The 12,684-nt window shown below is 38.6% G+C and overlaps 1 protein-coding gene across 2 annotated transcripts in view; it reads right to left on the reverse strand.

Annotated features, from left to right (window-relative positions):
- The window catches only part of Plekhm3 (pleckstrin homology domain containing M3), a 219,853-nt gene extending 208,211 nt beyond the window's left edge, over positions 1-11,642 (reverse strand). For both annotated transcript variants that reach the window (XM_046462966.2, XM_046462964.2), the window contains exon 1: positions 11,495-11,642. The gene's annotated coding sequence lies outside the window, so the exon portion shown is untranslated. The remainder of the gene's footprint in view (positions 1-11,494) is intronic.
- Positions 11,643-12,684: the final 1,042 nt, after the last annotated feature.

Genomic DNA, 12,684 nt, shown 5'->3' on the forward strand with positions numbered 1-12,684 from the left:
CCCATTTCCATAAAACCACCAGTACTCCAATGTGTCCTGCTCTTAGAAACAAAACACACAGAAACAAAGTTCAGTTATGTAGACTAAAAATGCAGACTGAATCTTTCCATCTCCCTCTGCCTCCCTGGAAGGGAATGGTAAGTTCAAAGCAAACAGGGGAAACTTCATCCTACGACCAGGGTGAAAAAGGTGAAAACTTCCATTGTAAAAACCACGTTTCTAGACTGCAACAGAAATAACTAGCTGGGTGTACCTAAGTACCACTGGAGCCAAGCTAGCTGGCACAGGGTGAATGTGTGACAGACCACAACTGGGAATATAACAAGGAGGTGCAGTGAGAACCCAAGATCTGAGCTCCCCTAAAAGAGTTAGGGAAGTAGCTTCAGATTTAAAGATATCTATCAGCCCATGTAACTATTTAGAATCTTCTGCTTGAACCAGGAAAATGGGTTTCTGTTTCCAAAACCAATACAGGATTGAATTTCATTCACTTTTCTCACATAACCCCTCAAAGTTAACCTATGGGAAAATCACTTGGTTTTACTGAGAATACTCATTTTTCACAGGCATGCTTTAGAGTATGGTTTATAAAGTGCTTGATAAGCTTCTTAATAAATACTTGTAGTAATCTCAAAAGAGAGAGGTAGGTAAAGTAATAGGACTATTTCAAAGATGATGAAAGAGAGACCAAGATGATTCACCTATTGTCAGTAAAGGCCCATGGGGAAGAAAAAGAAGTTCTTGAAATCCCTGTCTAATTACTGAGTCTTGTGGGCCACCCAAGTTCAATTATTTTTTAAATCACCTTAAATCTCATAGGCGCCCTGGTGGTAGAACAGGGAGTAAGTAGGTTGAACCCAACACATGAGCTGCCCAGGCTAATACTGAGTTTGTTCAGTGGGACAAAGGTGTGGCAATGGGCAAAACAAAATTTTTAACACCAGGAGAGGGTCCATGTCCCAGCACTGTCTTCTAAGATGAATGACATCCAGCAAGTCAGGCCAATTCAGAGCTTGTTGGCCCTCCGGTGTAAAAGGGAAATCCTGCCAATACTTGCTCCCATCTTCCTTAGAGAGTTGAGAAGCACAAATGTAGGTCATGCATGTGGAAGTTCTTTGCAAAATCTAAAATAATTATTATTTCTGTTAGAAGTGAGCTGATTCCTAAATATACAACTATTCTTACTCAACAAGTATTTACAAAGGATGGATCAGGTACCCAAACATTACTTAAATACTAGAGACACAAAACACAGCTCCTGCCCTTGAAGTAATTAATAGCTAGTGGGGAGTAGACACAAAAACAAATATAAAAAGGGCCTTAGCAGGCTGGGGCTATGGCTCAGCAATAGCTCACTTGCCTGTCACGTGTGAGGCAATGGGTTCAATTCTCAGCACCACATATAAATAAATAAAAATAAATTTAAAAATTAAAAAATAAATAAATATAAAAATTTTAAAAAGTGCCTCAGCAAAAGTATACAAAAGGTGTTATGGGAAGACAAAACTACTAATCAAAGGAAAAGAAAGAGAATTAAGTGACAATGATATGTAAACAGAGATAATCTCAGAGAAAAACAAAGGAAACATACAAACAAAGCCAATCATACCTGATCTAGAAATGAAGCTCCTTCTGACATGAAGCTGTCAGCCTATAGTAACAGCTTCCAAGGTCTCATCAAAGAGTGAGCTCTACATGAGCAAACACACAGAAGGCAAGAATGTAAAGTCCTTCTTCACGTACTACTCAAGTGTTTCTGACCTATAGAAACATTCCTGTCCAACAGAAGGCCTTTGCTGGTGACTGAGATGTCATGGGAAATGATTCACTTTTTGTTGACTTTAACTTCTTAGGTCACTGTAGCTGATTAGCAGAAGGAAGAATACTTACAATTTTAACCATTAGCTTATGGGTTAGCACATATTCACAAAATCACTTCCTATAGGCACTTAACAGTGAATGCACATGAAAATTAAAGGATTTTTTTTTTCTTTTCTCTGCTTCACTTGAACCTGCTAAAAAGTAAGATTGGATCTTTGTCAAATGGCAGCCCAAGAGTACCAAACCAATGATCAGGTCAAAAAAGGTGACTCATCTCTATCTCTAGTTTGAAACAATAAACTCTGTCTGCCATAGTGATAGGCTGCATCCATCACCCCTGGTTCCTTTTGTACTTAATCTGTGACAATGACCTTAGCTACTTATCAGCCTATGACCAATTTAGTCAGGAAGCAAGCAAGGCTGGCAAATGCAGACAAAACACTGTCTTTGACCCTAAATGATAAGGCAAAATAACAGAATGAGTCTTTCTTATTTAACTATGTTCAATATGCAGGCCAGAAAAATCTTCCCATCATATAGGACATAGGGAAAGTTTTAAAAGTATGAAAGACAAGAATAGTAGGACCAATATTTTTACCCAAATCTGGTCTTAAATATCTTCTATTAAGGATCATTATCATTAGTGTACAATGGATTTTTACAAAACAACTCTGCAATGTGTGAATATTTGGGAGTTGAATTTTAGGGTTCTAATCTACATTTTCTTGATTGTTTTAACCTGACATTATGATGACAAGCATATAAACAGCTGCCCTTGATTAGGGACTACTAACTAGAACTATACTAAACTAATGTCCTGCAGAGGCTCCCTCTGATATGGATGGTAATGTGTTAGAAGTGGAATGATGTACTTAATCAAATGGTTAAAAACAAAATCAAGGTAATTCTTATAGCTCCAAAGCCAAGACCAGATTAAATAATAATTAAGTAATAGTTATTAAACTTTTTAAAGGTTAAAAGGTTTATAGTTATTTAACTTTTTAAAGGTTGAAATTATTTAACTCATTAAAAGGCAGACATTATACAAAGCCCCTTACCTACACGGTGTTGTTAAATCCTCACTTCACAACAACACTATTTAGAGAGCTGTTATTATTATTACCACTTCACAGACAAGGAGATTGAGATGTAAGGAGATGAAGCAACTTGTCTAAGGAGCAAGGTTTCTAATCACTGTGCCTAAAATACACACACAGTCTATATGACAATTCAAAAAAAATTAATTATCCTAAAATAATATGCTGATATTTTACACACATAGTGCTTCAAATTTTAGGGTCAAACACCAGCCACTTTAACATTTATTTTTAAATCTTTCTACTTGTTAATCCCATGATTTAGGGAGTTCATTGATAAATATCATCTTTTTCACCCAGGGAAATAGTTGATATTTAATTTACAAAAAAAAAAAAAAAAATCACTTGTAAGTTCTCTAAGGGAATGGTAGATGAGAAGCCCCTGAACAGAGTTAAAAAGTTGTTCTCTATCTAAATAACTAAACTCAATTCTCTTTTGACCTTGGACACATTACTTGGAATGCTTGCAAGGGTATAATAACTATGACTTCATTTAAGCCAAACAAGAGCTTTTGCAAATGTTTACATAGTCCTAATTGCCTGAACCTTTTACTAATGTTTCCCTAAGACATCATTTTTCATTTAGCCAATAAATAGAAACACTTGTAAAAATGTTTGCTTAAAAGAACTTGCAAACAAATGTTTCTGTCAAAAGAATTACAGAGAAATATTTTCAAATTGGATGTTACTATAGATAATTCAAACATTTTAACTATTAAGACATATTCAAATAAATTACCTCCTTCTAAAGCCAACTTGACTTTAAGGGGTAACAAATATCAAGACACATGGGATTCAAACAAAACTTAAAAATTGGCCCACAATCTTCAGTCTTACTTTAAATCTACTAAAAGATAATAATGCCACACTACAATGAAAATACAGACATCAAATATAACCTTTTGGTGAAAGACAACTACTTTTGGACCATAAGATCTTGAATTAGAAGACCCGAGTCTCAATCTTCTATGCACCACCACCAGAAGTGTGATTCTGTGAAAGCCACTGGAACCTGGATTTCACTTACTTTGTCTGCAAAGTAGGGTGAATAAAGATACCTGCCTCACTTTCAAATGTGGTTTTGGAGCACAAGTCATATAACATAATGTAGTGCTTGATGAACTCCAAATCAGGCCAAAGGATCCCCACAGGTGTCTGTCTGGTACCAAGGAAAAGGTCACCACATCTCTTTGATCTTCTCCCATTTAAAACCAACACAAAGTCACAGAGTAGTGACAGCAATCAGTTTTAAAAGCTCTACGATAGGTTTTAACCTATTCAAGGGTGCCTCCTGCCTTGTCCAAGCCAGCAGGAGTTGCTCTGCCTCCATTTTTTTGGTGGCCCTGGAATGGAGGGATTCAGTGGGGCAAGCGTTGTATTACTTAAAAGGAACAGATCTTTTCAAATAACAGCACAAAAATAAACCCCTTTCTTGCTTCCCAAGCTCTTCCACACTGAGGATACATTCCCTCTCCTCTCTTCTTTGTCTAAGTTTCTGGAAGAAACTCATTCTTTATCCTTGCAAACTCCATTTCTCACCACCCATCTGTTCTCCCCCCAGAAGTAGTCTGTTTCTGCTCCAGCTGAAATTTCACAGGCAAAAGGCACCAATATTTTCTGTTACTAAAACCAGGTTCTCCCTTCACATCTCACTAACCACTGGGCATGTGGCCTACAGAGCACCCACTCTACTGCTCTCAACCCCCAGCCTACTCTGGTATTTCTCCATCTCTAGCTGCTCCTCTCACTCCCCTCTATGCCAATGTCATAAATGTGAGTATTCTTATTATACCTATAATCCTCTTATCTGCTCCTCTTCTGCCCTCCCTGAGTGATCTCCAATCTACACAGCAAAGGAGGAACAGATCACTCTCCTGAGCGCTAGACCCACATAGGCAAATGCCTTCTGTAGGTTCCCTAATTCTTGATGTGCACAAAACCAAACTCCTCATCTGCCCTTCAAAGCTGTCCCTTGTCCCAGCATTTTTGAGAGTGAAGGATATCATTATCTGCCCCCAAAAGATGAATATCAGCCTTGGTCCTTGCAGCTAGCTCCCTCACCTACAATTACTCCACCTCAGCAACTCACATGAATTCTACCTCCACGATACCTGCCAGATCTATCCATTTTCCCCACCCCTGATGCCTTGGTGTAGTCATCACCATCCAGTTGTCTTCCCTTCAGTCTTAATCTTCCTCTTACTCATTTGCCACACTGCAATCAAAGTAGGCTTTCTACAAGGGCTTCTGGGTAAACCATCTATTTCTTAAAATGACCGGAAAAGGCTCATAGCCACTCACCTTCCTGGGCTTACGTCAATTCTCCCTTAGAAACACTACTTTGTCTCCAACCATGAAGAATTTAGAAACTGAGGGCTGGGATTGTGGCTCAGTGGTAGAGCGCTTGCCTAGCATGTGTGAGGCACTGGATTTGACCCTCAGCACTGCATATAAATAAATACATACAAATAAATACATAAAAAGTGTGTCCATCTACAATAAAAAAAATTTTTTAAGAATTTACAAACTATAATTTTCTACATGCTTCTTAACTATCCTGTTTTGCCTGCCTTGGAGTGCTTTTTCCCGCCACCATCATCTTCATCCCTTTACCACTACTGTTCCCTCCCTAAGCATACCCTTCTCCTACCCCCACCTGCAAACTAATTTTTAATTCAGCCTTCAGGTCTTTGCTGAGGAATCATGTCTTTGAACCCCCCAGGTTCATTTTGAACAGGCCTCCTATACTCTTCCACAGTACCCTGACTTCCTCCATTAGAATGCTTCTTATATTATTCAAAAAATGGTCAGTTCTATCTCCACCAAAGACTATATGCTTCATGAAGGCAAGGACTATGCCTGTCATGTTCAAGGCTGTATTCCCAGCTCTAAGTACAGTGTCACAACATAAGGTAAATGTTCAATTCTCATTTGTTGAATCAGTGAATAAATGGACCCCTGAAGGTAGCAGAAAAATTGTTCTGGAAAACTGAAGTCCTGGTAAACACATGGGAAGAGATCATTTAGCTAATTTCCTAGACATGAAAACTGCTGATTACATCTCTGATGTTTTCTAACCCATAATATATGTTCCCCATTCTGTGACTGAAGATCAACATTTAAAATCACATCTACAGACCACAAAGTGAAGTGAATAATTAACAATTTCCCAATTAGATAAATGTCTGCAAGTGAATTGGATAATGCTGAACAGCATAGCTTTACTTTGAATGGAATTATAAGTTGGCTACACTCATCAAGCTAATTGGATAAATAAATCTCTACCATACTCATAAATGTGGCATATAATTGGGTAATCCGATTTGAAACATGTAACTCCAATTAACAATTAATCAGAGAATGAAAAACAAACGAAATGTTAATGGAAACAGCATGTGTAACATCTCAATGCAATGGCCTCTATATTTTGATTTTGGTTTTTGCTCATAACTCATGCTGCCATCAAGATTAATTACACTCTTTGGCCAAATAAAGCTTTCACTCTCTTGTTAGTTGGAAGGTAAATTACGTGAGATTTTCAGTGTTTATTATGATCCAGAATACCCAACAAAATGAGAGCAAACAGTGTGGACTTTATTACTGATGGTCATTTTTTATCACACTCTTAATCATTACCAGTAATGTTCATGAAATCATTTGACTTGCACCAAAAGCTAAAAAATAGTTCAAGTCTTTATGAATCAGATCCCAAATCTGCTCTAAAAGTAAATAATAATAACAACAAAAGCAATTCCTTGCTAGATATCCCCCATACCTCTTCTTTTAAAGGGTTAACATTCCCCATGAAGCAAATCAGCATCTGGCTAGCAGCCAATGGGCCAGCAGACACTTTTCCTACTTCTCTAGGGGTATGGAAGCATAGGGTGAAGTGAAAATAGAAACAGAAGCCAACAGGAAAATAAAAGTGGGAGCAGCAGTAGCCAAGCACTTCTGGAAACTGTCTAGAGATGGAGAACTCTAAAATCTCTGCCCAAATGACCTATTAAAATCAGGTCTTCTGAAAGTAGAGATTAGAGTAGTAACCATCTATCTGCCTGCTTCTGAAATAGGGAAACAAATGACTTCAAGACTTCCAAAAGTGTACAAACCACAGTTAGAGTATGTTAAATCTCTGATAAATATTCAATAAATATTAGCTTTGGATGTTTCTAATGCAGATGATACTGGTCTATGTCCAGCTTGGTTTCTCAGTCCTAATGTGCAAAACTCTTTCTTTTTGACAAATGGTTACATAATTTCTCATAGTTCTTTGTTTTTCCTTTATATAAGTAAACTTGATCCATAACCTAAAGCCTAAATCTATTAATCTTGGGGGGGGGGGGAGGAATTTTAATAAAAATTCAGCCATGTGCCTTCTTTTTCTATTGCTTTTACATCTTTTTCTATTGCTTTTACAAGGTGATCTTTCCACCACAAAGGTTTCAATGATTATATAACAAGAAATATTATCCAACTTTATTTTTAATCTTTCCAATAATATTTATTGCTTCCTGCCTCATATTACTTTCTAAAAAGGTCAATTTCTGCCACATATTTATGAATTTTACTATCCTCATAATTTGACTGCACAATGTTTTAGATTCATTGTGTTCCCCACAATAAAGACAGGTTTTTAAATAGCTTATTGACTTCCACGATTATAGAAAAAGTGCTACAAGTACATTGTTCAGCATCTTGAAAACACAGAAGACAAATAAAAGGCAAAATAAGCAATGCTTATTCAACACTGCCCCATTTTAGCCTTTTCGGTCCTTCCCTATAGATTTATTTATTTATTCGTTCATTCTGGGGATTGAACACAAGGCCACTGTACTACTAAGCTACATCTCCAGTCCCATTTTGAGACAGGGTCTCACTAAGTTGCTGAGGGTCTTGTTAACTGCTGAAGCTGGCCTGGAACTTGTGATCCTCCTGCCTCTGCCTTCTGAGTCACGGAGATTACAGGCATGAGCCACCACGTCCAGCACCTATAGAGATTCTTTTTTTGTGTGTGGGGTTACCTGGGATTGAACTCAGGGGTACTCAACCACTGAACCACATCCCCAGACCTATTCTGTATTTTATTTAGAGACAGGGGTCTCACTGAGTTGCTTAGCACCTCACTTTTGCTGAGGCTGGCTTTGAACTTGAGATCCTCCTGCCTCAGCCTCCCAAACCACTGGGATTACAGGCGTGTGCCACCAATACCAGTGAGATTTTTTTTAACATACTTGAGAGCATATTATAGATACAGTTCTCTATTGTATTGTTACCCCCACTTAGTAACAATTGGGCAACACCTTATTACACTGTTAAGATCCGTCATAAATACCCCTTTTGGGGAAGTACCGGGGATTGAACTTAGGGGCACGCAACCACTGAGCCACATCCCCAGCCCAAATTTTATATCTTATTTAGAGACAGGGTCTTTAATGTCTATATTATACTATATTTTCTATGATACCATAGTTAACTGTTCTCCTATTATTGGATATTTAGGTTACTGCCAATACTTTTCTAAATGGCTATACTGTTAAAATATTCCTCATTAGGTTTCCAGAAGAGGAATGTTAGCAGAGGTCAAAGTTAGGAGCATTATTAGGGCTTTTCATAACTTAGCCAATGTGCTTTTCAGAAAGGTCATAATAATTGTGTGCTTCTCAAAGTATCTGAGAATGTCTACTCCATTGAACCCTTACTGAAATAGGGAATGAGAAGTTATGCTAATTGGAGAGCTGGAAAAATGGTACCTTGCTATTGTTTCAATTTTCTTTGATTAATGGAAAGAATATGTTTTATATATATTTAATAGCCTTTTGATTTTTTCTTCTATGAATAGTATGTTCGCTTGCTGTCACTATAATGAAATACCTGTGATAATCAACTTATAAAGAGAAATGGTTTAATTTGGCTCATAGTTTTTGAAGTTTCAGTATATGATTAGCCCCATTTTATTTGGGCCTGTGGTGAGGCAGCACATCATAGTCAGAATGCCTAGTAGAGCAAAATCATTTACATCATGAGCCTAGGAACAAAAAGAACAAGTAAGTATCTGGAATCCCACAATCTCCTTTGGAGGCATGCCCCCCAAAATCTAATGGCCTCCCACTAGGCCCCACCTGTAAAAGGTTCCATTACTTCCTAATAGCACCAACCTGGGGACCAAGTCTTTAATACATGGGCCTTTGGGGGATATTCAGATCCAAACAAGAGTAGTTAGTCTCTTCATTTCTTTTGCAATTTTTCTCTTGGAGTCTGTTTTAGTTTTCTACTGCTGCATAATACATTTCCACAAACTAAGTAGTTCAAACAACATCCATTTATTACCTCACAGTTCCTAATATCAGAAGTTTGGATGGGTCGGGCTGGGTTCTCTGCTAAGGGTCTCTCTTATAAATTAAGGTGTTGGCCACACTAAGCTGGGCTTTTATCTAGAAACTCTGGTAAAGAATCCTGTTTCAAGATCATTTGTGTTGTTGAAAGAAGTCAGTGCCTTGTGGCCTTTCTGTGGGTCCCACTTCTATGCTGGTTGTCAGATGAGGGCCACCCTCAGTAATTCCAGACTTTCTAAATTCCTAAAGGCTGCCTGAATTCATTCTCAACTATACAGTTCCATCTTTAAAACAGCAACAACATGCTAAGCCTTCTCATTCTTCAAATCTCTCAGATTTCCCAGCCAGAGAAAGCCCTCCACTTGTGATTAGATTAGGCCACCTAGGAAATCTACTCATTTTAAATTCAACTGTGCCATATAGTAGAATACAATCAAGGGAGTGATATCTTATATGCACAGGTTCCAAGGATTAGGGACAACAATCTTGATGGAGAGGCATTTTTAGAATTGTGCCTGCCCCAGAGTCTTAGGTGGTGTTTCATATAATTTATTTGTACTCCTTATGATGAATCCCAATTACATGCATCCACTAAATAAATTCATCTTCCTGATGACTACTTGGAAGCTGCATTTTCACAATGGCAAAGGCAACTGTGGATGGGATAAAGATGTCAATAAAGATCTCGAGGGCCTAACTTTGTCAACTGTGATTTTTTTTTACTATGGTAAAATAATTATAACATGAAATTTACCACTTAAACATTTCTAAGAATACCATTCAGTTAAGTACATTCACATTGTTGTACAGTCTCCAAAACTCTTTTCATCTTGCAAAAGTGAAACTGAATACCCATTAAAGAACAACTCCCCATTCTCTCCCTCCCCCAGCCCTTGGTAATCACCATTCTACATTTCAACATGGGTATGTACTTACTTTATATATTTATTAACAAATATGTACATAGTAATTACTATATCCTAGGCCCTGTTCTAAGCACTTTAAAAAATTAACTTAATCCCCATAAAAACTCTAGTGAAGTCAGTATAGTTATTATTTCTATTTTACAGATACAAACACAGCAAAGCTAAGTAAATTGCCCAAATTACACAAGTAGGAAGTGATCAAGCAGAAAATTAAACTGAAGTAGTCTGACTTTATATAATTCTTGCTATGAACCATGACATCATGATAATATTCATTGTAAAAATAAACTCAACAGGCATTAATATTATTTCTTGGTGCATGATTTTAAAACATGTCTCTGTGTGCAATTTAACCTAATATTTGTCTCCTAAAAGTTAGACTGTTCGATCAAGGTGACACATGTCTATTGACGTTTTAGAGACGATATATGTAGCCTGGTCTCTGTTAAGGCATTTTCTTGAAGTTAATGAGACAAACACTACTTAGTATTTTAAGAAAACCAATTATAATTTACATGTGATGTTTTATAATAACATATCTTAAAAATACAAATCACAATACACTGTGATTATTGAAATTTTAAAACACGGGGATTATTTCCCTTTAACTTCTTCCAATGAGAAAAAAAATAAAAAGAGGAAAAATACCTTCCAAATAAGTTTACAACCGCATGGCTCCATCTCAGTTTAACCTAGTAAATTTAAACTGATCTTACTTTGCGAGCTATATACATAAAGAGCAGTCTCAATTTGTCATCCAGTAGTATTTCTCGGTAGTAATTTATTTTATTTAAGAAGTGGGCCTGAGATTTCCCTATTTTGATTTTTTTTTTTTAGGTTAGTAATCCTTTCATAGAAGACCAGCCCATGCTTGTCATCAGTCATGTGGTGTCATTTACTATACATTTAAAATGGGCAGAGTCGTCAGAAAGAGCAATCCTTGTGTTCTCGGGGTGGCCTGGCTTGATGTGACTAAAAGCTCTGCTGAGGCTTGGTTTCCATGACCCTTAGAGAGAGGGGACCAAAAGCAACGCACAGAGCAAGACCGCCTACATCAACTACTTTCGACTCAGATATTTACCTGATTCACACCAAAAACAAAAACAAAAAATGAGCAACAGAGCATCACGTAATCTCCCTTCACTCATTATCCACTGCCATGGAGTGCAGTCTCCAGCACGAAAAAAAACGGTGTGCGGAGAAGAAACAGCAACATCACCGCTACCCCGGGGAGCTGCTCGGTATTTACCACGCTGTCATCCCCATCCCTGGCCCTCCCCGTTTCCGGTAGGCAGCACAGAAGCAGGCGGATGCTCACCGGGTGGCTCGTCTCCCTTCAGCGGCGGGGCCTGCAGCCTACTGTTGGCGGGGTCCCGGCCTGGGCAGCCCGCCCGCCGCACGGTGACAGCTGGTCCGGCCGCTGACCATCCCAGCCCGGCTCTGTTTACAAGCGGCTGCTCGCGGTCCCACTCCCAAATGCTTCCCCCGGAGGCCCGGCAGCCAGGTCCCGACACACAAGGTTCCAGGCCGCGAAGACTGATTGGGCGGGAAGGGCCCTACCGCACTCCCTGGGGCCTCCTTATCTCTTTACTTTCAAATACACCTTTTTTTTTTTTTTTTTTTTTATCACATACATTGTAAAAGCAGTGGCGCGTGCCGTAGAGTCTCCTCACTGCTCCTCCCAACGCCAAGATGGATGTTTGCAATTGGAAAGTGTCACTTGGAACACACCAGAACCGGGTCAGTTTTGAGCAGTTCAATTCTTTCCCAAAGTAGTACTGTGTCTGGAGCTGGGATGAAAGTCAGTTTTTACTGCTCTTTCCTCTTGTTTCCAGCCTGTGGAAAGTGAGTACTTTTGAGAGGAGGTCTTCCACCCCACAGAAGATTCCCAGGAAAACAGAAGTGTGTGTACACACTCGGGGATGGGATGGGGACAGGATGCTTCTCATGGAACCCCCTCCACCTCGCTCTAGTGACTTTAGCCACTGGTAGGGATATTCAGGTCTAATTGGAACAGGTCTTCCTTGTGGTTTCCTGATTTATTCTCCATCACAGCATACTGTTATTAATTTCTCCACTCCACCCTAGTCTCACCTATAAATTATTCCTTGAGGGCAGGAACAGTTTGGTTTCATTCACCACCACATCCTAGGAACCTAATACAGGGCCTATGTATATATGTTTGAATGGATGGGTGAATCAATAAAGGATGCAAAAAGAAATCGTCAGAAGGGTCAGAGAAAGTGACATCATAGAAATTTAAAAATCTGATTCCAACCCCCTCCTCCCAAAGATTGCTAAGCAAATCTTTAACTGCTGAGTTTTTTTTTTTTTAAATCTCATTTAGTTGGTGTTCAGAATTTAAATAAACTCTTTACAAAACCCTTCACTTTGAGGTACTGTTTGCTGTTGTTACCTGAACTTGTAGCATTCTCTTTTGATTCAGGACTTTGTACTTGTGGATCCCACTGATGAGATTCCCCAGGCCCCTAGCCTGGCTGACGTCTC

The sequence above is a fragment of the Marmota monax genome, unplaced genomic scaffold (genome assembly GCF_021218885.2).
Source record: "Marmota monax isolate L192 unplaced genomic scaffold, Marmota_monax_Labrador192_F-V1.1 WCK01_AAM20220418_F8-fsc00095, whole genome shotgun sequence".
Classification (NCBI taxonomy): Eukaryota; Metazoa; Chordata; class Mammalia; order Rodentia; family Sciuridae; genus Marmota; species Marmota monax.